The sequence below is a fragment of the Lissotriton helveticus genome, chromosome 2_1, assembly GCF_964261635.1.
Source record: "Lissotriton helveticus chromosome 2_1, aLisHel1.1, whole genome shotgun sequence".
NCBI lineage: Eukaryota > Metazoa > Chordata > Amphibia > Caudata > Salamandridae > Lissotriton > Lissotriton helveticus.
In genome coordinates this window covers 1,621,991,360-1,622,016,559 of record NC_136059.1, presented here as the reverse complement: position 1 = coordinate 1,622,016,559, position 25,200 = coordinate 1,621,991,360, and positions in this window count along the sequence as shown.

Genomic DNA, 25,200 nt, shown 5'->3' with positions numbered 1-25,200 from the left:
TCACCCGAGCCAAGTACCCTAGCTGTTATATATTGCTTTATGTCCTGGGTTTTTCTCGCCACAACCGAATTTCCCTCGGGATTCAATGGACTAGAATACCGCAATGCAACACCCAGATTGACTATGGCCTCCTTGGAAGCTATTGAGCTAAACGCAGGACCTTGGTCAGAATGTAGTGTGCCGACTGCGTATGTGCTGATAAAGATTTGCAAATCGTTTATAACAGTTCGGGCGTCAGCCGAGCGCTGTGGCCACATCCAAATGAATCTTGAGCACGAATCCACTGCGACCATGATATATTTATAGTTACCATCCCGCAGTCGTCCAGGTAAACATTCATTTATTTCATTTATCAAAGCTTTATTCGACAGCAGTCATAAAAGCATATTCACCCTAACCCTATACAATAAATACTAAATCTAAAATGGTTACATAAAAAACAATCTTAAACAATTAGCGCTACGCAATTGATATAAGGATTTTAAAACACTCTTTTACAATCCATGAAGTTTATAATAAGACAAGTATTAAACAATTGGTGCTGACTAATTTGATATGTGGATTTAAAAACATTCATTTATAAGCCATAGAAAATTTTTTCAGTAAAAAGGAAAAACCTGGTTATCATAAATCGTTAAGTTGCTTTGCCCAGTAGCGTGCGTGTACGAATTGACCATGCCCAGCCAAGAAATTATGCAGCTGCAATAGCAAAATGGGGTGTACAATGTTATTCTAATATTCTAAGTGCAACTATTTGCCTACGAGTCCCAAGATTACGACACACTGGTTTTCGCCATTTCCGGCGTGGGCCTGCATATAAAGGGCAAACAAACAACAAATGAGAAACATTCTCAGTTTGATCTTTACAATGATAGCAATATTCATCCCTTGTTGATGTCCAGTGTTTCGTGAATGCATTGACTGTAGGCGTTCCAATCCTAAATTGGAAATACAATTTTCTGTTGTGTGGCTTTTCAATTATATCCCAATATGTTTCACACAGTGGGACCATTTTTTGTATCTAAAAAGCGACCAGTTAGGTTGGAACTGCATCCAGAATGGAAAGCTGTAGAGTAGACCATCTCCCAATACATTTTCTTCAAAATTACCTTTGTGGGAAAGCATGACATGTCCGGATTTCCCCAAAGATGATCTAAGTTCAGCTTAACCATCAAGCCTCGGAGTTCTTTTAACCACGAGATTGCATGAAATCGGTCCATAGTGATGACATCAGCCAATGCTGCAGCATAATGGGCTAGTTCAGGAGTCACCATTAAACGTCTCCAATATAACAGAGGGCGCAGTCGAGCTAGGTCCTCTACACTTTTCCTTCCCAGGTCAAGCAATAAAGGAACCGTAGGAGTACTTTGGGGTACCATTACTAGCCGCCGTAGAAATCTATTCTCCGCTAGTGACAGATCCTTTAGATTTGAAAACCCCCATAGTTCTGAACCATAAAGGGATGCGCTAAATACCTTCATGTTGTAAATCTCCAGGGCACAATTTACTGGTTTAGTCAGAGAGGCACGATATTTAAGTGCTACTACACCTGCTAGCTGGTTAAACTTTAGAACTGCCATATCAATATGGGTATTCCATCTCATATTGCCCTGCAGAGTCACACCTAAGTAGGTAAAAGCTTCTACTTGTTCCAAGGGAGTGCCATTATAAGTAATTACACCTTTAAATATAGACTGTTGGTTCATGCACATAAACTTTGTCTTGGAGACATTCAATTCTAGTCCACGCATCTCACAAAATTCACCGAATGCATTAACTGCCTTTTGTAAACCACTCGGGGTGCGTGAAAGTATTAGCGTGTCGTCCGCAAACATGAGGACGGGCACGCGAGCACCCGCTAATATTGGAGTATCAGTCAAAGTTCTTTTTAAGTAGTCCACTATACCATTAATATATATTGAAAACAATGTTGGGGCCAAGACACACCCTTGCCTGACCCCACGCTCCACAGGGAAAGGCTCAGTTACTTCGCCCTGATCACCCCACCTGATTTTAGCATAGTTATATTCATGTAGGCGAACCAGGAGAGTAAGGAGTTCTGGGCTTATACCAGCTTCAGCAAGAACCCCCCAAAGCTTTGGTCTTGGGACTAGATCAAAAGCTGACTTTAAGTCAACAAAGACAGCGTAGAGAGGGCCATTTATCAAGGTCACATTCCTCCAGTAGAGGGCAACAAAAAAGAAAACCTGGTCAATGGAACTGGTTAAGGGGCGAAAACCCGCTTGATACGGCAACAAGATGTTATTTTCCACTATCCAAGTTTGTAGCTTGTTCTACACTAATCGACCCATCAGCTTTTGAGCTGAATCTATAAGGCTGATGGGTCTATAGTTATTCGGGAGGGATTTATCGCCTTTCTTAAATACTGGGATTATTTCAGCTCCCTTCCAAGAAGAAGGTACTTCTACACCCATGGCCACTGAGTTGGCTAGCCATGCAAAATACTGGCACCATGATTCACGGTCGCTTAGAAAGACATCAGCAGGGATTCCATCCATGCCTGGCGCTCTCCCTCCTGTTACACAATCCAAGGCAGTGCTAACATCTTTTACATTGAATACATGATGTTTGTAATAAACAGTGGGTGGCATGGTATAACAATCTGGAGCCAGGTTACAAGCATATTGGGGTTTAAAAAACTCTATCCACTTGTTTTTGGGAACATGATTTTGTGGGGGGGCAGCAGTCCCTCCCCTGTCCCACTTTACAATAGCCTAAAATTGCTTTGAATCTTTGGCTGCACATGCAAGCTTCAACTCATACCAATATTCCTCGTCCCACTGTCTCTTGGCTAGTTGTAGTACATTTCTATATGTGTCCCTAGCCTTCCTTACTAATTCGATGTTCCCCGAACTGAGTTCACTGGTCAGATTCTGTCGAGCTGATCTACAGTTTTTGTCATACCACCCTTTGGTGGGTTGGTTTTTAGTAGTCTTGCTTGGCTTTATTGTTTTTAGGAAGAATCCCTGCAGTCTCTTAAAAAACTTGGTATGAACCTCCATCAAGATTTCTCGGAAGTGTGGTTTGTTAGTAAGAGGTTTTAAGTTGTTTATTTCCTCTACCACTACTCTCTTGAGTTCATCAACCCACTCAGGGTCTATTACCAGCTTTCCCCATTTTAGGCGACGCTGGTTGTTTGAGCAGACTACATCTAGGGTCACCCTGACCTCCTCACTACTTTTTCCTGTGACCTCTTGATAAGATTGGAAGTCCAAACAGAGAGGGTTGTGGTCACTTTCAACCCTTTTTTCCACAGTCATATCCAGCAGTTTGTCCCAAACTCTGATGTCCACCAAGAAGTAATCTATTCTACTAGCTGCCCTGCCATTGTCAAATGTGTTACTCCCTTGGCGATCAGAGGATTTGCGCCCGTTTGCAGCTCTCAGTCCCCTTGCCAGACATAAGCTCTTAGTTTGGATAGCCACGGCACTCCATCTCTTAACTACAGCCACCTCGAGCTGGGGAATTCCCCATTTGCTGTCCTCCTCCTGGGCAAGACACTTATCCTCATCACCCAAAGGTTCAAAGGTGGTGTTAAAGTCCCCCCCAACAATTATTGCCAACTCCAAGGGCAGCCCTTCCAACTCTTGATCAAGAATAGATATAACTTCAGAGGTTCCCCCCCCCTACTCCCCTCGCATATATATTAAAGACAGCCAACCCCTGACCATTGACCCATTTTATATTAACTGCCAGTATATCATTTGATGCAATGGATCTTTGCTCAATTGTACAGTGTAATGATTGACGTATCCAAATCACCAGGCCTCCTGATGGACGTCCTTTTACATTTTTTGTAGCCGGGATAAAAAAATTAAGGTATCCCTGGTGGAATACTGGTGTCAGAGACCAAGTTTCTTGTAGTAATATAATGTCATAATGGTCGATGAAATCACACCATTCCGGCGATACCAATTTGTTTACTATGCCAGCAAGGTTCCAGGAGATAAAGGTGAGTTTGGGTTTGTCAATATTTGGGCTTACTTCCTCTAGGCCGGTAGATTTTCCTAGATTCTCGAAAAGTGGAGGTATTTTTGGGGCCTCTATTTCCGAGGGGATGCCAGGGGGATTCATTAGTTGGCACCCGGGGGCCAAACCAGTTGTCTGCTCAGGGCCGTTTACTTTATGCCATTCAAGGACATCCACCCCCCCACCCCTTATGTGAGTATCAGGGATTCTCCTCCTTCTTACTACCTGTGTCGTGACCAGTAAACAGTTCTTTTTAGCTGTACTTGGGCTGTTAGTCACCTTAAGAATGTTTTGTTCCAAAGGTGTGCTCCCTTCGAGTCAATCACACTCATTTAGATTGGACAATGCTGAAAACCTATTTTCCAGACACAGACCCCAGTCACTGCTTTGGCCACCCCTTGCCTTCCTGTTAGGTACAACAGACCACTTTGTCCTCAACATACTTGAATTAGTGACAATTCCTCTTCTACTATAGAAAAAGTCAAGGGTGAGTGGAATTATTTCTGCGGTTCTACGTTGTGGAGGAAACAAATTTAACAAGATATTAGGCAATACTTCGGGCCCTATTAAGTTCAATACCACACAGTCACCAACAAATCTTTTACGACTATTCCCAATCCACTCCACTCTTCTTGCTGAGACTAATTCTTCTGAGAGCAGTTGCTTGCCCCACGGGGACATGGACATATTGTTTGACAACCAGTGCAACGCTTTACTTAGTAAGGATTGGGGAGATTCTGTCTGTCCAGATTTCAAAGGTGGCACATTAGCCAAAACCAGCACCACAGGGGAGGCCTCTACTATTAACTCCACCGGACCTAGTTCTAAACCAGATACAGTATGCCCCTCTGGTCTTAATAGGGGACCCTCTGCTGGTAAGACATATACTCCTGTTGGGTCGGGGATAAGGGGAGGAATCGTGGCTGGCATTTCTGTTCCCCCCCCACTGCCCCTCCCTTTTTTTACATTGTTCAATTTTGTTTGCCACCTCATTTGGTAAATCTCCCATATTGTCACAAGTGTTTTTCAAAAGACCCTCTAATCTGTTAACCTTATCAGTTAGCTGATCAATCTTAGCAAGTAATGGCTTGATGATCCCCCTCATTTTTAAGTCTAGTAGACCCACTAATTTCTTAAGTTGGGCATCATCCCTAAACAAACTGCCCATGTTCTCACCCCCAGGGCCATCTGTCTCACATTTCCTGGGTGGGGAAGCTGGTCTTTTCCTACTAGAACGCAACCCCCCTCGTTTGGGTAGGTTCTTAGTATTCCCTCTAGTCACTCTAGGCGCAGGCACAGGCACTGGTGGTGGGGATTTATCCTCAACGATTTCAATATCTATAGCATCATAATCAGCCTCATCAATATAGTCCACATTGTCCACAATCAAATTTGCTGTTACATTCTGTTTGGGACTATCAGTAATAGCCTGGGAAAATGCAGTGGCTTCATTAGTAAGGTCCAGCTCCAGTAAGTTATCTGGGATATCGTCTGCCAAATTAGTAATAGGAGAGGGGCTCAGACCCAAAGAGGACCGTCTATCGTTATTTATTGTGGCAACAACCTGGACCAAATAATTATCCATGGTATTATTCGGTACAAGTGATGTTTTGTGTTTGGACATTACTGTCACGTTTTTAATGGCAATATTTCCAGTAATAGGATTAGTAGCTCAGTAAACCCTCATCCACAGTACCTGTCACTGGACAACTGCAAATAAGGTAGCTCCCAGTGGAACTTGGGCGGCGGTCCTGGCCCAGTCCAGTCACGGACTGTCTAAGACTGTCCGCCCTTTGTCCGGGCTTCGTCCGGCGCGTCCCTCGCGCGTCCTCGCGGGACGAGGGACCTGGCGTTGCTTTATGCGCCTCCTGGCGCGCTGGTTGGTGGCGTCCCCCCCCCCCGTGGGATCCTGGGGATTGTAGTCAGACCGGCGGAGCCAAGCCCGGCCGGTCGATTCAAGCAAAGATGTGGCGGAGCCAAGCCCGGCCGCTGGACAGAGGGGTAAGTCAGCGCTACGAAACAAGCTGCAAGGGACACTGGAACACGGGGAGCTCGGCCTCTGGCGTTGCTTTTTGCGCCTCCTGGCGCGCTGGTTGGTGGCGTCCCCCCCCGTGGGATCCTGGGGATTGTAGTCGGACCGGCGGAGCCAAGCCCGGCCGGTCGATTCAAGCAAAGATGTGGCGGAGCCAAGCCCGCCCGCTGACAGAGGGGTAAGTCAGCGCTACGAAACAAGCTGCAAGGGACACTGGAACACCAGGTAAACACAAGCTAATGGTTTATCTGAATTTAACAGGGGCGTCTGCGCAGGACGTTTCACATTAGAGACTTTCATCTTTTGGCAGATTTCACATTCCAAAACATAGTTTGTTTCCTCAGGCGCGGCCACAAGTATCGCTGTTTTATTAATGATACTGTAGCAGAAACACCTGCATGTTCAGAGGCAAGCCCTTCATGTGCTGCTAACATTAGTCCTAATCTATGTTCCATGTTTGGAATTACTCTTTCCCCTAATCCAGGGATTCGAGCAAACAGAACATTATTTGCATCAGTTATATATGAGTATTTGGGTGGAAAGCTTTAGGTAATGTTTTACCACTGTCTTTTCTTGAAGCATTGTCAGCTTGCATTATTTTGCCGTCTATTTTCAAATTTTGAACAAGTGATTGCAGCTACGGAAGCAGTTTCCACAGCTGCCTTCACCGGCTTCATCAGCCAATGAATTCCCTGCAACGTGAACGCCATCACGTTGATGACTCAGTGTTTGGATCATGTGAGCTTTTTGTAGTTCTTTTCGTATCTGATCTACTTGTTCCCAAAGCAACTTATGCTTGATTGTGCCACCTTTTGCATCTTTGAAACCGTTTCAATCCAGTTCTGCAAGTATTCATTATAAGATTGAACGCAATAATACGAATCGCACACTATGAGTGTGGGGAATTCGCGATCAGTATTTTCAAGCGCCATCTTGAATGCTTGTAGTTCAGCTCGCTGAGCTGTACAATCTCAGAGAGATTGCGTTTTTGAGACCATAGGTCGGAATTTGCCATCGCGCCAGCGACCTTTAACGATCGCGCACGCAGCACTGTAAGCTTGTTTACCCCCAATTGCGGGTTGCGCTGATCCGTTTGTATAAATTATACATCCATACTGTTCTAGAGGCAGAATCTCAGTGGGCAGAGGACATTCTTGTTCGTATTGAAGAAATTCTTGTGTTTTCAGATAGGGGTCAAAAACGTATTCAACGTCTGTTGCAGCAAAAAAATTAACCCATTGTATCCATCTTGGATGTAAAGCCTTTGCATTCGGAATGCTCGCTTTTGTCACTGCCTCTAAGGCAGGTACAGGAGTAACAACCATCATGCGCTTACCCTGTGCGAGGGCTCTCTCTTTTGCTACTGCAGTTTGAACCGCTGTCGGAATTTTTCCTGTAGAAGTGAATTTCATTTCTGCTTATGTGTACAAGTGTGATTTATAAGCAATAGGTACTTTTTCTCCTTCATTAAAGGTTAAGTACATGAATCTGCATCTTCTTGGAATGATTCAGATCACTAGGTTGCGTACGTTTACGCGTTTGTAAATGTGTTGTTGTTAACATGTCTGTTTGCACTGAACGTAAAATTTCTGTGTGTTTTTTAGTCCAATTAAATGTTTTGAAATCAGGTTTGATTAATTCGTGGAGAGGTTTTACCCTTTCTGTGTAATTTAGCAAGTAAGTTCTTCTGAAATTTAGGAAACCTAGAATTGACTGTAAGTTTTTCAGCTTTTTTGAAGGTTGGAGCAGTGCACATTTCTCTGGAAAGTTTGCTGCCAGGCTTTTGCCTTCACTTGATATCTTGTATCCTAGGAAAAGGACATTGAGGTGGGCTATTCGTGATTTTATTAAATTGAATTTACACCCTTCAGAGGCGAAGCCCAATATTATGGTGTTCACCCTGTTCAAGTGCCTATCCAAGTCATCGTCTATTAGATAGATGTCATCGACATATGATAATGCTTCATCATCATACGTTTGTAGTAACTCTGTTACTCTGGCTGAAAATAACCCTGGACTATTCTTGAATCCCTGGGACAGACAACAGAATTGACGCTGCATCCCCATTATTGAGAAAACAGTCAAATACCTACTTTCTGTGCAATGTTTTGGCAAAAGACACCGTTAGAAATATCTAATGTCGTTTTATATTTTTTTCGCACAATGTTATTCAATAGTGCTGCACTGTGTGCATTTTGTACTGCAAAAGTCTTGCAACAGGAGTTTAAATGTCTGTAATCCAAAGTAAGAGGATAGGTATTGTCTGGTTTGGAGACAGGAAACAAAGGATTGTTCATGGACGAGGTGCATGTTTCAATCACCCCTTGGTATTCAAGTTCATCTAATATCTCTCTGACATGCTTTTTAGCTTCTTGCTTAACTGGGTAGTGCCTCTGTACAGTTGGTTGAGTTTTTAACTGGATTTTATGTTGAGGAGAATCCTCATCCCATCCTACATGATTTTTATATAATGCAGGAGCCTGGGCTACTGCCCATTTCCTGGCATAGGAGTATTTTTTATGAATTGGAATATGACTGGAGAAGGCTAGCCTTGTGAGCACTCCCTGACAAACTCAGGTGGCCAGTCTTGTTCAGCTAGAAGAATGTCATAACCCTTGGAGAGCTTCTCCCAAAAGAGTGCTCTTATTTTTCTAGTTTTATTCCCCTCCATCCGGAGTGTTATTTCATATACCTTATGTGGAATACTAACCCTGGTATCAGCAGTTTCAACTTGGATGTTCTCATTCAAGTCCACTGTATCCAGATGATCCTTCAAGATCTTGCGAGCTAGGGTTACTTCTGCTGCGCTGTTCAACATTGTCTGAGCCCACTCCCCTGAAGATGTAAAGGTCCCAAATCTTTGAATGTTTCCAATGCTGCTCCATAAACACCATAGCTTAGAAATAGTGACATGGGAGGCCCTTAATTGAGTTGTCTTGTTGTGTGGCATTTTAGGCTCCGAGTGAATTTTCCCGATTCATGCCCTTATATAGGTACAATTCAAATTGCCCCAACATAGGCATAGAAACCAATAGGGGTGGGCGGAATTTGTGAATCTCCGCGATCATGTGGAAATATCGCAAAGACGCGGAGGCTTTTTTTCCACCCGTTCGCGGTATTTTATGCCTGATTGTGTTGAAAATGTCTCGCTAACTTACCCATGCGGTCGATCATGGGTGCGGCCATCTTGTTTTCACTTGTCCGGTCCACTCGCGCTGCTTACTTTCTGTTCCTGGTCGTGCAATGCATGCTCACGCCCCTTCGCGTTGCGTATTTCCTGTTCGGAAACACTTTTACGTGTTCGCGCAGCATTTTGCGTGCTCAGGGAGAAAATATCCCGCGAACTTGCGCACGTGGTTGCAATGGGCATGGCCATCTTGTTTTTCACTCTATGATATGGTTCTAAGGCCTGCTTTTGATTCCTCCCTCTATCTTTTCAATCCTTTGTTTCTAGAAACTTTTTTTTGATCTTTTTTACTTATTATTATTGTTCAGACTAATTTCCTGATTCTATTTTTTTGTCTACTTTTTCTGTGTTTTTAGCTACTTTTTCACTCTTTTTCTATTGCCTGCTATTTTCATTTCTTTTACTTACTTTTTAAATTTTATTACCTTTTCTTTCCTGCCCCACTCTCCCCAGAACCATGTCCAAGGGTAGGGCTCGCCGCAGCCAGAGCTGCGACCGCCTACCTTGTGGAAGGCGGCGCCCACAAGGGGTGCAAGCACGGGCCTTATTTGGGGAGGTGGAGTTGGCTGCACTCAATTTCTTTGTGCAGCGCCACCTCCCCTTAACCCTGACAGCAGGTGGCGGGACTGGGTCTGGGTACGGGCTCCGGGAGCGTCGGCAGCAGTGGGGGAAGGTACGCCAGGCAGTGTTCCGCTGCTCTGGGGTTCGGCGATCCCAGGCCCAGTTGACACACCAGTGGTTCGACATCCTGGACCGGGAGCAGGACCTTCTGGACCTGCTAGGAGTGGGGGTCCCGGGTCTTGGTGAGTAACTATTCAAATATTACTACTGTGTGTCTGTTCTTCTGCTCTGTGTTATATAATTATATTGTGAATATCTTTTTTTTTCCAACCAGTTAGAATGCTGCTGCTTACATTACAGGTTAATTATAAAGTTTAAAAGTCTTCTTTGATTGTTATTACACAGGTGCTCTTCTGCGCTACTACTAATCTTATTTGTTTGCAACTTTGCGTTTGCGCTCGCTTAGCGTGATTATGTAAGAGTTTATTTTAGAGAAATTAAGTTACGTAATGCTATAGTGACTCTAGTCCCACTTTGTCCTGTCACTAGGAGATAGGGGCGGATTGATACTTAGGTTTAGTTACTTTGTAGGAGTTTGTAATTTTTTAGTGGTATGCATGATGCCCCCCATCACGCCACGTGCTGCTAGTACACTAGTCTTATTAGAACCTTTTCTAGTTTGTTCAATTAGTGGTAATAGGCTTAGCACTAGCAGAACATCAGCATCAATCAATCAACCAAAAATTTGGTGTATACAAAAATGTAGTCATGTGTCCTCCATTTGACCATATGCATTGTTGAGGACTAAAAGAAGTAAAAATGCATACATAATGTACAATTGGCTCGCCTGGAATAGGTGGCCCAGGTCAGGCGGTACATCGTACTTATGCTTAGTTATTATTCTGGAATCAGAATGGAAGACTGGATTAGTGTTGATAAATAGTAAGTAGTCGATCCGTGAATCCCCCGATACTACTTGTTGACCAGATGAGATCGGTCAATTTAGTTATTGCAATTGTTGATTACATAAGTGTTTTTTGACCGTTCTTTAAAAATATTTTATTTGTTTGACACCATCCATCAATGTTTGTCTCTTTCTTATATATTTCCTGTTCAGCACCCAGGGGCAGGCAGACAGGGGCGCAGTCGGCGGGATACTCTTACCAAGATCAAGAGGACACCAACACGGGCTCTTCTGCTGGCCCTAGTAAGTCTTCTTGTTTTTAATAATAATTCATATTCCATAACTTTTACTGCACTATATTTTTCCGAACTATTGTTTCCGTTTCCTAATGCTATTTTTTTCCAACAATTATCCTTCGATATGTACTGTTTTGAAAATCTTGTTATCCCTGCCTCTGCTATGATGACTCCCTGTACTACTACTACTACTATTAATCTGTCTGTACTGTAGTAGCTAAGCTTGCCCAGTTGGCCACTCTTTATTTAAAAGGTTTTAAATAAAACTCAGATTCACCAGTAGCTCTAGCCATTGAGTCCAGTCCTTTGGGTCGTCCTCTTGTACTACTTCTAGTCTTATTGATCTTGAGTCTTTGTTAATCTTGAGGCTTTGACAATTCACACCAACAAATGACTAACCAGGTTTATTTCTATTTTGATATGATAGGACATACTACTACTGTTGTAGGGATTTTGCAAATACAAAACTTTGTACAAGAAAATAGGATATTGGTGATGGGAGGTTGGACCTTCCTCACACACCTCAATCAAAAGTTCAGAACCCACCACAATCCCCTGCCCGACTAGTTATAGTAGGGTCTTTTCATAACTATTAGCTCTCCGACCCTCCCCCCAAGATACCCAACAAGTAAACAACCCAGAACATAACACACCCAACCTCTCAGTCTTGGAAGCAATGCACATGCACACCCTTCCTTTTGCTCGCTCACTTGTGTCAGTCCATACCAAATACCACCAACTCTATGTTCAAGTTTAAAGTTTTTATTTTGAATTTACAAGCTCTGTACGTTGTTCTATAATGCAGCACCAACAGGAACATCAATATTATTAAAACAATAAACATTGTTACACTTACTTACATTAGGGAAATAAATCATGATAACTGAACAGTGGTGGAAGCGCCACCATCCCCTAGGTAGGAATATAGTTTATAATAAATTTATAAATGAAGATCTCTGAGTGAATTCTGGGGACCCCTCGTCTTAGAAGAACCTAGTACTGGTAGTTGTTGCATCATAAGCTCTGCAAAGCTCTGGCTCGTAGAAGGGAATTTTCCGTCTTTAATGAGAAAAATGAAATGTTGCATTTTAGTATATTGCAACTTGCAAGCATTTCTCAGCCATGCCAAAAAATGTAGCATTTATGGATGAGCAATATGGACTAACAGTACACCAGAACTTCATAAAAAAGTGGCTTGTTAATGTTTTGGTTGACCGCTTGTTCGCAGCGCTTAGACAGTAGCAGTATAAGGTCATGTGGGCTCAAAGGTGTCTTATACAACAAGCTGCAAGGTAACGTCACATGTGCAAAAATAAAAGACACAAAGGTAAATGTTTGCGTGGCTCGGGCTAACTAAGCAAAGGCTAGAATGACCTGAGGGACCATATATAACTACTAGTGTCTACTCTACTACTACCTGATTTGTACTACTGATGTATTTTGTATACTATTAACTCTTTTTTTAATCTTGCTACTGACCAATAGGGAGAGGTGTATATGACGCCTAAAAAATGTGTAATGTTTTCTAGGCGCACTACCGACCACCATTGCTGGGGCCAGCGTTGAAGGCGACGCAGAGGGAGATGATGCGGCAGTTGCCGATGCCGATGGAGTGGTAGGAAGAGTGCCAGCACCAGTGGCGGGCGGTGGTAAGTTAGATTCATAATCCTTAACCATTCACATTACACTCACTGCAAAGGTGAACTGCATGTATACTGTACTGTTGAGACTTAGGGCCCCATAAGGATGGCGGGTGGATTGCCCCCGCTGGGCCATCGGTAGTCACCGCCGGCCCGGCAGGGGTAAACCTCCCGCCATCCCTGTAGAAAAGACCCCCCGCCATATTACCATCGCTGAGGGGGTCCGCGGCGGACAGAAACCGTTCGCTGATTTTCCGCACTGTCGACATGTCGACCGGGCGGAAAAGGGTTCAATATGGTGGCGGTGTCTGAAACACACCACCAGCCATATAATCTGAATTTTGGAATGCCTTTCCGTGGCGTCATTGCAACCACAGAAAGGCGTGCGGAGTATGCTTGGGGGGCCCGTTGCGGGCCCCCATGGAGGGTACCTATGGTACCCCCTGCCTTTCAAAGCACAACGTGGCAGGCTCCGCGCGGGGCCTGTCACATTGTGCTTGAAAAAGCACAACATGTATTTTTAGCATTGCGGCGGGCGGTGCTTTCAGCACCGCCCGCCACAATGTTAAAAATACGGGATGCGCCCGCCACTGTGGCGGGCGCATCCTAATTGACCCCACGGGACCCCCGCCCTTATGGTGGGCGGTCCCTTTTAGCGTGAGGATTTTGGGCGGACAAAGTCCGCCCACCATCCTAATGATGCCCTAAGTAAGTAAGAGTTGTTGTGAACGTTTGAAGACTGAAGAAAGACACCCTTTAATTGGCATTAGTAAAGGCATTAGGGGCGGGAGTATTGAGTAACCGGTGGCCTCATCTAACTGTGATTCCAACTCCGCTTTGAAAGTTTTATGGAGAAGACTAAAAGTCAGACCAGATCACCTGGTGTTAAACTAAAAAGTGAAATACGGGTGGAAGGAAGAAGGACGGGCTAGATTTAATATCTATGACTGACAGAGAGAAGGATACATGTGATGCAAGCATGCAAATTGCAAAGGTGGCTGATAGTAAAGAATCTGATGCATGGTTGGTTGAATGCCTGAAAGAAATCCTGCAAATGTTAAAGCCCAAGCAAGTGAGAGGATAGATACATACCACAAATGTTATGTACTGTGCTTTAAAGTGCTACCAAGCCACTATGTATATAATTAACTAGTCTTACTGTTTTTCTAAGAGTATATTTTTTCTTTCTGATATACAGCAACTTCATCCAAACCTGATCGGAAGGGGTTGGCCGCCAAGGAATGGCGCCGCAAGCTAGAAGCAATCCAGCGTAAATATCGGAGGCTGGTGGTCTTGGAAGAGAAGGAGGAGCAGACTGCAGCCCTTGAAGCCTCCTCCAGTGCCCCAGCCACCGCCACTGCCTTCCAGCTGTACGGTGCCACCTTCTGGTGGCCGCCCGCCTCCGCCTTAACATCTCTGGTGCCCCCCACACTGTGGCTGCAACTGTCGTGCTCTAAAGTGCCACGTCACCAAACTAGAAGAGGAAATGCGACGTGTCTTCCAGAGACAATCCGGCCACACATAGATCCTGTCTATTGCCCCTTTTTTAATTCTAGTCTTGGTGGGTGGGAATTGGATGTTGGGGTTTTTGACATTTGGACTCTGTTACAGACATTGTTTGGGGTTAGGGAGGGGTGTGGGTCAGCTTTTGTGTTTTTTTTACATAGTTTATTTTGTTAGGGTTATAATATTATATCTATATATTTCAACTTTACACACAATGTTGTTAATGTTTTATAGGTAGGGTTACTGTTTTACATCACACTGTTTCCTTGCTGGTGCATGTCTGCCCATAGCCATTGTTTGATTTAAATAATTGGCTCACTGTGTAAGACACAAACAGATAGATGCGACACCCCTCACTGATTGAGTTGTCCTACTAGTACTGTCAATCTCTCTCTTCTAGTCTATGCATTCTTTATCTGGACTCAAAGGGGTGTGTGAATTGATTGAAAACATGTCCATTATTAATTATGCCTCCCCCAAACTTCTCTTACCTTTGCTTGATGTTTAACTTAGGCACAGCGATGGCTGCATGATGGTTTCCTTTTTCTAACATCCCATGATTGTGGTGGTGGTGGTAGTAGTAGTATTAGACACTGGCAGGGCATCAGCATTTGCAAAGAAAGAAAATGAGACACTCAGTCACCTTTGAGAGACTGTTCGAGGGGTAGTAGAATGAAGTACAGTATAGAACTTACTGAGCAACAATAATTTGCAAACATATTGTACAACAAAACATAATGGTGGTGGGGATAGACTACTAGACAGAGTTACAAACTATAGTTGTGTCGAGTCACTTGACTAGGCCTACAGCGTAACAGTTTGTGCTGTGTATGAGGATGACAACAAATCCAATTAATGCCAGCAACTAATCCTGAGGTATATGTTCCTTTGTTTAAAATCACCTCTAAAATATACTGCTCATGGGTGGGCAAGCAGAAGAAAATCATCGCTCTGCCTTGAAATTGAAGTACTGTTGCTTTTGCCACATCCGCCCCAGCAAGCGTGTGATTAATTATTGGTGTATATTTAATTTAGTCACACCCCAATAAGTCACACAGCCGGAGGGAAGAAGGTTAGGGTTTGATGAATGGATGGGAAGGGGGTTTGGGGAAAGCTTTGACAGTGAAAAACAGTATGCATGGACAAACAACAAAAGGACAATCTTTGTAGACTACCATATCCATATCAATATGTTAAGGGAGAAAAAGGAAATGCATGCATAATGATGATTGATAAGGAGACCCTGATTACATACACTTCTTGTTCAGTTGTTCCGGGCTTAATACTTTTACAGATAGCAAATAAAAAAAATTAATATTGGTAGGGATGAATCATAAACAGAGAGCAAACCTAATGACAATAACAACAACAAGAACACACTGTTGTAAAGATTGTAGACAAAAAAATGAATCAAATTATTTAAAAGAAGATGAAAATTGATACTGTTAGTGTGTTATCCTGGTCAAAAATGTGAACTGGATTTGCATCTCAGCATTCCTCTTGGTCCTCTCGTCCATCAATCTTGGGTATCACCTCTCACCAGTCACCACTGCCCGCCTGGAAAAAAATGTAGATTTATTGGTAAGGTAAGCGTGCATTGTAATTTTACCCAAGTATAGGGCAAGGCCCGGCCTGTAATTGTAGATGGAAAAACAAAGGGGATATTGAGAAACAAAGTTGAAACAAATGCACAAGTTATGGTGTAGTGCAACAAGAACACTTTCCGAGGCGGCATGTATGCATCATCTCTACTCTAGTCTGTTTCCAGCATTGACCTTCAACAACAACAGGACAGAGCAGGCCCACAGTGACGGCATATTGCTTAGCACATCTTCTGCTTAGAGTACTTTTTTTTAAAGAGTTGGACAAAGCACATATCCATTCCAAACATATCATTTTACAATTTAGGTTAGTAAATCAATGCACCGCAGTCATCCCACCGCTACACTCGACTCCACTTCTTCACAGACATTTGGGTCTGCTGTGGTTGTTGTTGACGTGTTTACCTTTAGGCTTTTTTTATGCCACTCATTAAGCATCCTCCTGACTTGTTATTATTCCATCAATCATCTCTGATACTTGTACTGAGTGATTGTGAAGATCAGCCTGCAGTAGAAGTAAAATGTTGTTATTACACAACAAGAGTAGAAATATTATTGATTTGAGTCATTCTTTAGTGAGTACAGCAAGACTACTAGTACACTTTGACTTCACTTCGTGCACAACAAACAAACAATAAAAACACAAACACCAATCACTCAGAGTCAGGTGTCCAATGCATGCCATTCATTTTCATTACCTGTTCCTTCTCATCTTAAGTTAACGGGCCGTCTTTTTCGCCATCATCATCATGGACGGTACTGTTGTCATACTCAGTGTGCAGATTGAGTCCCCTTCCTTTATTCAATCAAAAGAAATGTATCAAGCTCCAGTAGAAGTACACATTTCTTATTTGCAAGAAGGGGAAAATTGGCTTGAGTTATGTTTAGTGTGTACTGTAGAAAGTTGATTAGTGTACAATGACATAACTTCATGCACAACAAACAACAACAGAATCACTCAGTCTGTGACTCTGTGTCCAATGCATGGCATCAATCATTACCTGTTCCATTTCCTTTTCAGTTAATGGGCAGTCTCTCTCGGCTCTGAAAGGAGGATAGCTATAGTAGTCATCATGTTCCACTTCTTTTGGCGGGACTAGGAAAGTTTTTATTTTTTCTTCTATTTTCCATCATCCAATCTTCATGAGGGCAATGGATTTAGGCGGGAGATTCAGTATGATGGAGCGGAGGAGCTGGATTCGGAGGTCTGAACTGTCAAATGCAGACACCTAAAACTTGTATATTAAAATAAGAAGAGTAGAAAATGGTGGTAATGGATTTGTTGTGATTCAAAGTTTGTAACTGGAACGACAGACACACAAATAAAGGAAAAAAGGGAGGAAGACAGTAACTGCAAGCCTAATTGTCAGGGAAGTATAGCTCGTCCTCAAACATTGGGGGTTCCGCCAGTAGTAGGTAATCATGATGTGACACACTACTTCCGTCACCTGAGCCGCTTTCCTCATCTTCCTCGCTTGCTTCTTGTATTGTGTAATTCGGTGGTATGAAGTGCTGATTCATTTTGATCATTGTTAACCACGTTTTTATGCGAGAGACTGGTTCTTCTCACTGTTACAATAGAACCAGCAGCATTGAAAACACGTTTGGAAGAGACACTTGTGACAGGGCAAGCCAGATAGCTTATCACCAGCCTGCTGAGCAGTGTCCATTCAGCCCTTTTCCTATAACAATACTGCAATGGGTTTTAAATCAATGTACACCTCTGTTGGGTAGTCCCGATAGGCCTGGACCATCCACTCAATGTACAGGGGTGCTGCTGCTAAACTTCGGGCTCTTTTCTCTGTGCATCAGCACTGTGTCTATTAATGCTAACTGTAAATACCAATCGTATAATGATTCTACTGGGCCTAATGATCCAGTTATTGTTACTGTTGTCGATAGTGATGGTTAGTGTTGTGAGCCAAGCGCACTGCCCTCAGCCTCCGAAGTTGCACTTGATGCCGCATGCCCTGCTGCAGTAATTCTTGTGGGTTGATCTTGCGGGCTTTTAATTAGCAGCCGTTCATTTTCCAACTTACTCGCAGCCTCAGCTATCCAAGTTTTGTAGCGGGCAACTTCCATCTCTGAAAAAGGAATGAATGTCTTCAGTCCCAATTTTGCCCGTGGATCCAGAATTGTGGCAGAAATGTAATTTTCTTGTGATAAAATCTTATTTTGCATCCTTGTGTTTTCAGCTAAGCGAAGGGCTAAGCTCTCCACCAAGTCACAGGCTTCCTTTTTGTCCTCAACACCTTTGTATGATTCAGACACCTTCTTCAGCTGATGCTCTAGCATTTGCAATAATGGGATAGCTTTGCCCATTGTACAGTCCTCCTTGCTGACTTCATGTGTGAATACCTCAAAAGGATGAAGCATCTCAGTCAGGCATTTGACTAGGCACCATTGATCCATCTGTAGAGTCATGCATTTCGCAGTAGCATCCAGTCTTTGCATGACATATTCATTGAGTGGCCTGTACTGAACAGACGATCAAGCATGTAATACGTTGAGTTCCAACGTGTTGCCACCTCCTGGATGAGTGCTTTGACTGGCATCTTATATTCACGTTGAATGGTCCTCAACTGCTTCCGAACTTTAAAAGAATGCCTGAAATGAGTGCATATTCCTCAGCACATGGTCAGTAAGTTGCTGACTTTGAGTTCTTTTTTCAGAAAGTCTTGAACTATAATGTTTATGCAGTGCGCCAAACACGGAACCCTGAAATATGATCCAAGGCCCATGGCCTTAAGTACATTATTGCCATTATCTGTGGCAACAAAACCAATACTAAGCCCTTTTGGACGCAGCACTTCAAAAACCTTGCTGCAAAACTCTTGTAAAATGTTTACAGCAGTATGAGATTTCTCCATGGGGAACATGGCTACAGTTGCATGTTTCCGAGTAGCTTTAAAAATCTCAGTTGTGTCAACAGCACCTCGTTCAGATAGCTTATCTCTAATCCCCACAAAAGAGACCCAGTGTGCAGTGATGCACATGTAATCTGTGGCTTGGCGACTGGTCCACATGTCTGTTGTCAGGTGGATATTGTGAACAGCACTCTGCTGCAAAACTTGTCCAACCAATACCAGCACATCATGATGTAGTGCCGGAACAGCAATTCTTGCTAAATAGGAATGGCTGGGAAACTTCTATTTAGGGCAGATGGCTGACACAAATTCAAGGAAACCCACCCCTTCCACAAATGAAAAAGGGAGAAGGTCCAGTGCTAACATTTTATCCAGCTTTGCATTGTACAACCATGCCGTTGAGTGGTTGCGTAGGAACTGCCCCTCCAACCTAAGCATGCTCCCAATGGTAAGCTGGATTACTTTCCTTTGTGGTGCTGTTGTTTTCATTAACCCACTTAGGCTCAACGACGCAGTTTGTCTCATTGCGGTACTCGGTCGCCTTGGTGTCTCAGCCTGACTCTGAGTATGACTCTTACTGCGGTGCCACTCAGATGTTACTGAGGAGGAGGATGTGGGCGGTACCACTACACTACTGGGGACAGAGCTAGAAATGCCTTCCTCTTCTTCACCTCCCACCGCAATAATATCGTCCCCTAATTCTTCCTGACCAACTTCAATGGGTTGAGTTTTTCTACTTTGTTTTATATGAAGTAGGTGATTCTCCCACACGATAGTGTGGTGTATTCTGAGATGACTTGCTTGGCCTCCGGTACCATAGTTTGTACCGAGCTTAGCTCGCCGAACACCTTGTCAAAAAATTGAGCATATAGCAATGTTCTCTTCCTTGGTGCTAACAGAAAAGAAGTCCCAAACTGGGGAGGAGAACTTTCTGGCACTGCTGGATGTGCCACTTTTAATACCAGATGAACTGGAGGGTGTGCTTGGAATGTGACTCTGTGCAGCTACACTGTGACTTTTACTACCACTACCTACTGAGATGGTTGAGCAGGATGTAGGTCCCTGCCGGGCCTTTGAAAATATGGCAGCTAGAGGTCGTGGTGGTATAACCTGTGTCAGTGGTATCCATGCTACATCACGCTCAGTAGCAGCCTTTCTGGATAGGGTGAGAATGTCGGTCTCCATCCCCTTTGGGGCGGGAGTGATGTGCGTGATGACTGGCTCGTCTTCATCAACATCATCTCCCTCTTCTACATCTACCTCCATAACTCTAAGTTTTTCTGGAACCTTCCTTTTCAGAAGCATTGTCTTGTGGCGTGCATCACTCTCAGACTGAGCTGGTGGCTGCCAAGTGGCATCACGATCATCAGAAGCGGGGCTTAAAGAAGAAGATGATGGACTAAGCCTCCTTTTCCTTGCTGGTGGTCTGGAAGGCAATAGATCTTCAGAAACAGTGGTTTCCCCCACTTTGTCTGCAGGAAGCTCGATTTCCTGAAATGCCCCTTCTTCAGGACAAACAACTACTATTGGTGGCTGTTCTTGTGGCTGCAGCTGCTGTTCTTGGGGCTGCTGCTGCTGTTCTTGCGGCTGCTTCTGCTGTTCTTGCGGCTGCTGCTGCTGTTCTTGCGGCTGCTGCTGCTGTTGTGGCTGCTGCTGTTGTTGCAGCTGCTATTGTTGCGGCTGCACACTTATCTGCTGAGTTTCCTCCTGCATTGATTGTGTACTACTTTGCGATAGTGACATTTCAACACCGCTGCTCGTTAGTATATTGGCTACCTCTATGAAACTCAAGGGCTTGGGCCTAGGTTGGTGGGGTTGGACCTCTGGGGCGGAGGTGCTGCTCCCTGCTTGGTTCCCGGACAACGCTGCTGCAGGCGTAACTGTTTTGGACCCAAAAAAAACAATGGCCGGCACACCAGTCGTGGTTAACGGCACTTCCTTTTTCTGTTCCTTCTTCTCACCGGCAACTTTCTTGGTACTGGACCTGGTACCTTTCTTTGGGGCCATCTTCTTCAGATGTCAGGCAGGACACAGGTGCACAAGTTGCAGAGATGTCTGTGTTCACACATGGACGTTATGTGGTGAGCAGCAGGACTTCTGTCTGGCAGTACAACGGGTGATGATGATGACACCTCCTCCTCTGTCTTTTTGTGCACCTAAAAGCAAATAAGCCAAGAGAAGAACATCAGTGGAATGTTGCATTTGTTGTTGTGGTTCAGTTACTTACTGTACTAGTGCAAACAAAAGATATAGTCTAGCCATTTCTGGGACTTTGTCAACAAGGGCTATGTTATACTCCTGTGTACACACACTACACTCTCAGGAAGGATAGGAAAGAGAATAAGAACCACCGAAATAAAAATGTAATGGAAGTGGGGTGGACCCTATTTGCCAATAAATTATTTCAGCATCACATCATTCATGGAGCTGCTGCTGGCAAAGGGGATGGATGGATGGAAGCAGTACGCCAATAGAAAAAACATGCAGGCCTATATGGCAAAAGCAGGACACTAATAAGTCCCAACACAAAAAAAGGCCACCAGCCACAATCACAAGCAACAAAATGCAAATACGAAAATTTACAGGCCCCAAAAATATCTGCAGTTTGTGCATGCTTTGCACACCAACACACACCAGACACACACAAGAAAGGCATGTATTTAAGACGCCCAACATCAGAAAGCCCACCCCAAAAAACACTTGCCAACTCAATCCAATGGCATCCATGCCCTACATGATGTCTAAATTCAACAGACCACACAGAAACACTTCATTAATAAAGCTGTGGCTACCTGCTCAGAGCCTACTGGATGGAAGCAGGCGTCTTGGCAGATAACAAGGCCAGACAAGCTGCAGGCCTAGGCTTCAAAATGGCCGCCAGCCACAAGGACAGGCCCAACAACAGAAATCCCACCCCAAAAAAACACATTTCCCATCTCAATCCAATGCCATCCAGGCCCCAAATGATGCTTGAAAATGAACTACATTAAAAAAACACCTAAGGAACAGTTGCTTCATCGTGCACACACCCATGAGGCCATGACTAGCTCGGGCCTACTGACTACTAGTCTACTACCCACAACATAAAAAAAAAAAAAAGAATGATAGTTACCAAAATTGTAGTTGCAACAACTGCAATGCCCCCAATCAAAGAGACACAATAACCACTTACTTGTAAAATATCCAATTCAAAAATCCTCAAATCCAATTGCAATGATGCAGCAGACAAAAAAGAGTGATCTTTGCAGCTCAAAATCCAAAGGCAGAATGATCAGGAGATGGACAAAGCACTGGGAGGAGCCTGCTGGACAGGAACCGGAAGTTGGAGATTCTGTGGCACTTCCTCCCTCTCCCCACCTTTTTAAAAAAGGACTCCTTGCACAAAAAAGGACAGCCAAATGTCAATCTGAGGAGTTTTTTTTCATCCAAATGATCATTTGCAAAAGGTTTCATGCTGCTAGAGCCAATATTCTTCTCCAAATTAACATTTTTACATGTTCGAGTTCTCGAGCTTCACATTACTTCCGCCGGATGTCGATGGCGTGTCCAAAATGACGTGATCGCGTTCTCTCGCTCCCTGTCGCGTTGGATATTACGTGTTCGGGGTCTCTCGCTCCTTGACTCGTTTGATATGACGTGCTCGCATCCTCATGCTCTCGCTCGCAGTGGAGAATGACGCATTCGAGATCTCATACTCTCGCGGTGCATGATCGCGAGACGAATGACGTGATCGTGAGACGAATGACGTGATCGCGGGCATGAACTCTCGTGAGATAGCTAAAATGGCTACCAACAATCCAACATCTCGTGGAAAACGCGACCGGATCGGGAAGGAAAACTTGTCGGCGAACACGGGGATTCATGTAAGGCGATCGCGCGCACGAGAACGTATTTTTACAGCGCGAGCAATAAAAAACTTCCGGGGCGATGCGGATTGCGGAAATTTTGACTTTTTCGCGCTCTCTGCGGAACGCAAAAAGGTCAAATTATCACAATTTCCGCAAGCGGAATGGAATTTGACACCCAGGCCTAGTCGCCCTTATTCAGACACAACCCATGCAGACCAAATACAGGTATGGCTACTTCTCCCCTTACCAAACGTCACAATGGTTTCTGGGAAAATTGGCTTAAGCAGTCAGGGGCCTTCCCTTGCTTGAATATTGATCTGTCCATGAACTCATGTACTTAGCAAAGATTGACTATTCCTTAGGGGTTCTTTCCTTATGTTATTATGCCCGACTTTACGTCAAACTAGACACCTTCAAGGTATAAATATGCCTTCACTTGCTCTAGCAAGACACAGTGGTTCGTAGCAGTTCGACTATCTACTCACCCGACGCAGCTCGCATTCAGCAAGTGCCGAAGGAAGCCAACCCTCCAGCTGAAGCACTGATCGAGAGGCTGCATTTCTCTCGACGAGAATCCAGCTCCAGTGTTTCCAAGCTTCCCTTGTGGGGTGTTAGGAAATCGAGTCCCGAGACTGAGATACCAGACCTCCTTCATTCTAAACTAAGGTATGGAACTGATTAGAACCTAGAGAAATCTTGAATAGATTCTTGGCAAAGAAAACTAAAACCTATGCTACACAATACTTACTTCTTCCCGGTACTAGACCTAGGTTAGGTACATTGGGGTATTTTAGAAGCACCAGTTCAGTATTTTTAGTCATTGTTATTTATGTATGTATTTATATATGGTTTAGGAACCATACAATACTCTTACAGTATTATTTTATAATATTGTTCTCGCTGGACGCATTATACTTTGCAGTCTGTATTACAATTGTAGCAGTTCACTTTTCTTGCATGAGAAAGAAAACTGTTCAATAAAACCTTTTATTGAAAACGTCCGTCTCTCGATTTTTCTACACCTCTGTAGAAACAAAGCATGCACGAGTGACTGAGTGAAATATTTATCTATTGTTTCCGCGACTCTAGAGATACATTTCTTATTCTTGGGAAACAAAGTTGGCATGTTTATGCGGTTGTCAGAAACTAATCCCTTCTTGTGAATTCGAGAAAAATTCTAGTGGCTTCTGAGCTAGCTGGCACTCACTATTAAGTTCAATATATTTGATAGAGACCTAGTCGACCTCAGTCCTACGTCTAATCTATAGGATATATTATTCCAATGCGCAGAGCCTATTGGGAATATAGGAACTACACTACATGGCGCCCAACGTTTGGTAAGGCACTAATTTAACGCTAGGTACTAAAGTAACTCAGTCGTGGTTTTCTCAGAGACCCCTTTTTCCTGTAAAATACTCCAATAGACATCTGGAGTGGGTAAAACGATAAAAAATCCGCCATAACTGAGTAGGACGAAAATCCTATATATTAATTTTTGGTTTGTTCAACCTTGAAGAATACAGTGTTCCAGAATATTGCACACCTTATCTTTGTTTCCTTGAAACTTGCTTTGCAAACTTTCAGTCAACAAAATGTTGGATAGCGACACAGAGAATGGTAGGGCTACAGGCGGCAACACCGCAGAAGTTTTAAACTTGACAGGTCTCCAAGAGACCGACGATGATGCTATAATCATCCCAGAAAATTTAAGGAAAGCCATCACTATAAAACTTATAACAAATGGCCTATCATCAAGAAGTGGTAGGGTAATTTTTGTGTTAGAGACACATGAATATCGTCAGACAGAGGTATTCTATTCATGGATTATCTTCCCTGAAGCAAATCCAGTATCACACGTGTTTCACTTCTACAAAGAAGAGGAACATCCAACTGAATACATTTCTTTCGAGGATATTAAAATTCCACTAACTTACCAAGAGCATGCGCTCTGGTTTAAAGGCACCCATCAACATCAAAATCACAATACCAGGCTTGGTCCACTAGGTAGACCAGGAGCAACATGGCCGTTATTAGCCAGCTATACACCACATTCGGCCATTGAAGAAATGACAGGTGCGGAACTATTAGTTCAAATAAAACAACTAATAAAAATACACAGACAATTAGTTCAATATGTCATGCGGACTCTAACTGTCCAACCTCCTATAAGGATTCCACAAATAACCCCTTACCAGGGAACACAAATAAAATTACCCCACAGGCTATACAATCAGTCAAAAAGGGAACAAATTCCACTCTGGATAGCTCAAAAAATGACTCAAATCGAGGCAGTTTTTCCTGAGACTACCCCTCTTGAGAAACACAGGATTTTAACAATCTGTTTATCAATGGGCATCGCACCACACCTGGAGGACTGTGACACTTGGGGTACAGTCTTTGCTGCAATCTACATCAAAACACATGGTGTTCCGTCTATGGCGGTAATATCAGACGTCCTGAAACAGATTCAAAATGAATGCGGGGCAGAGCCTGCTTTAAATCTAGGTATGAAATTACTGAAAGATTTCAAACAGGTCTCAACAATAATATTAGCAAATATTAAAGGTGAAGCAGCATCCGTGGCGATCTGCCAAAAGCTTAGAGAATTTGATGTAACTGAGCAACCACAAGAACTAGCAAGAATAACAGAGAAATCCTACGAAGAACTAGGTAGAGACAGTTTGGGTGGTAAACCAGTGAAACCCCAGCTGTCTGAAAGTCCTGAAAAGGTCTTTATTAAAAACACCCTCACTCTTCCTAAAAAGAAG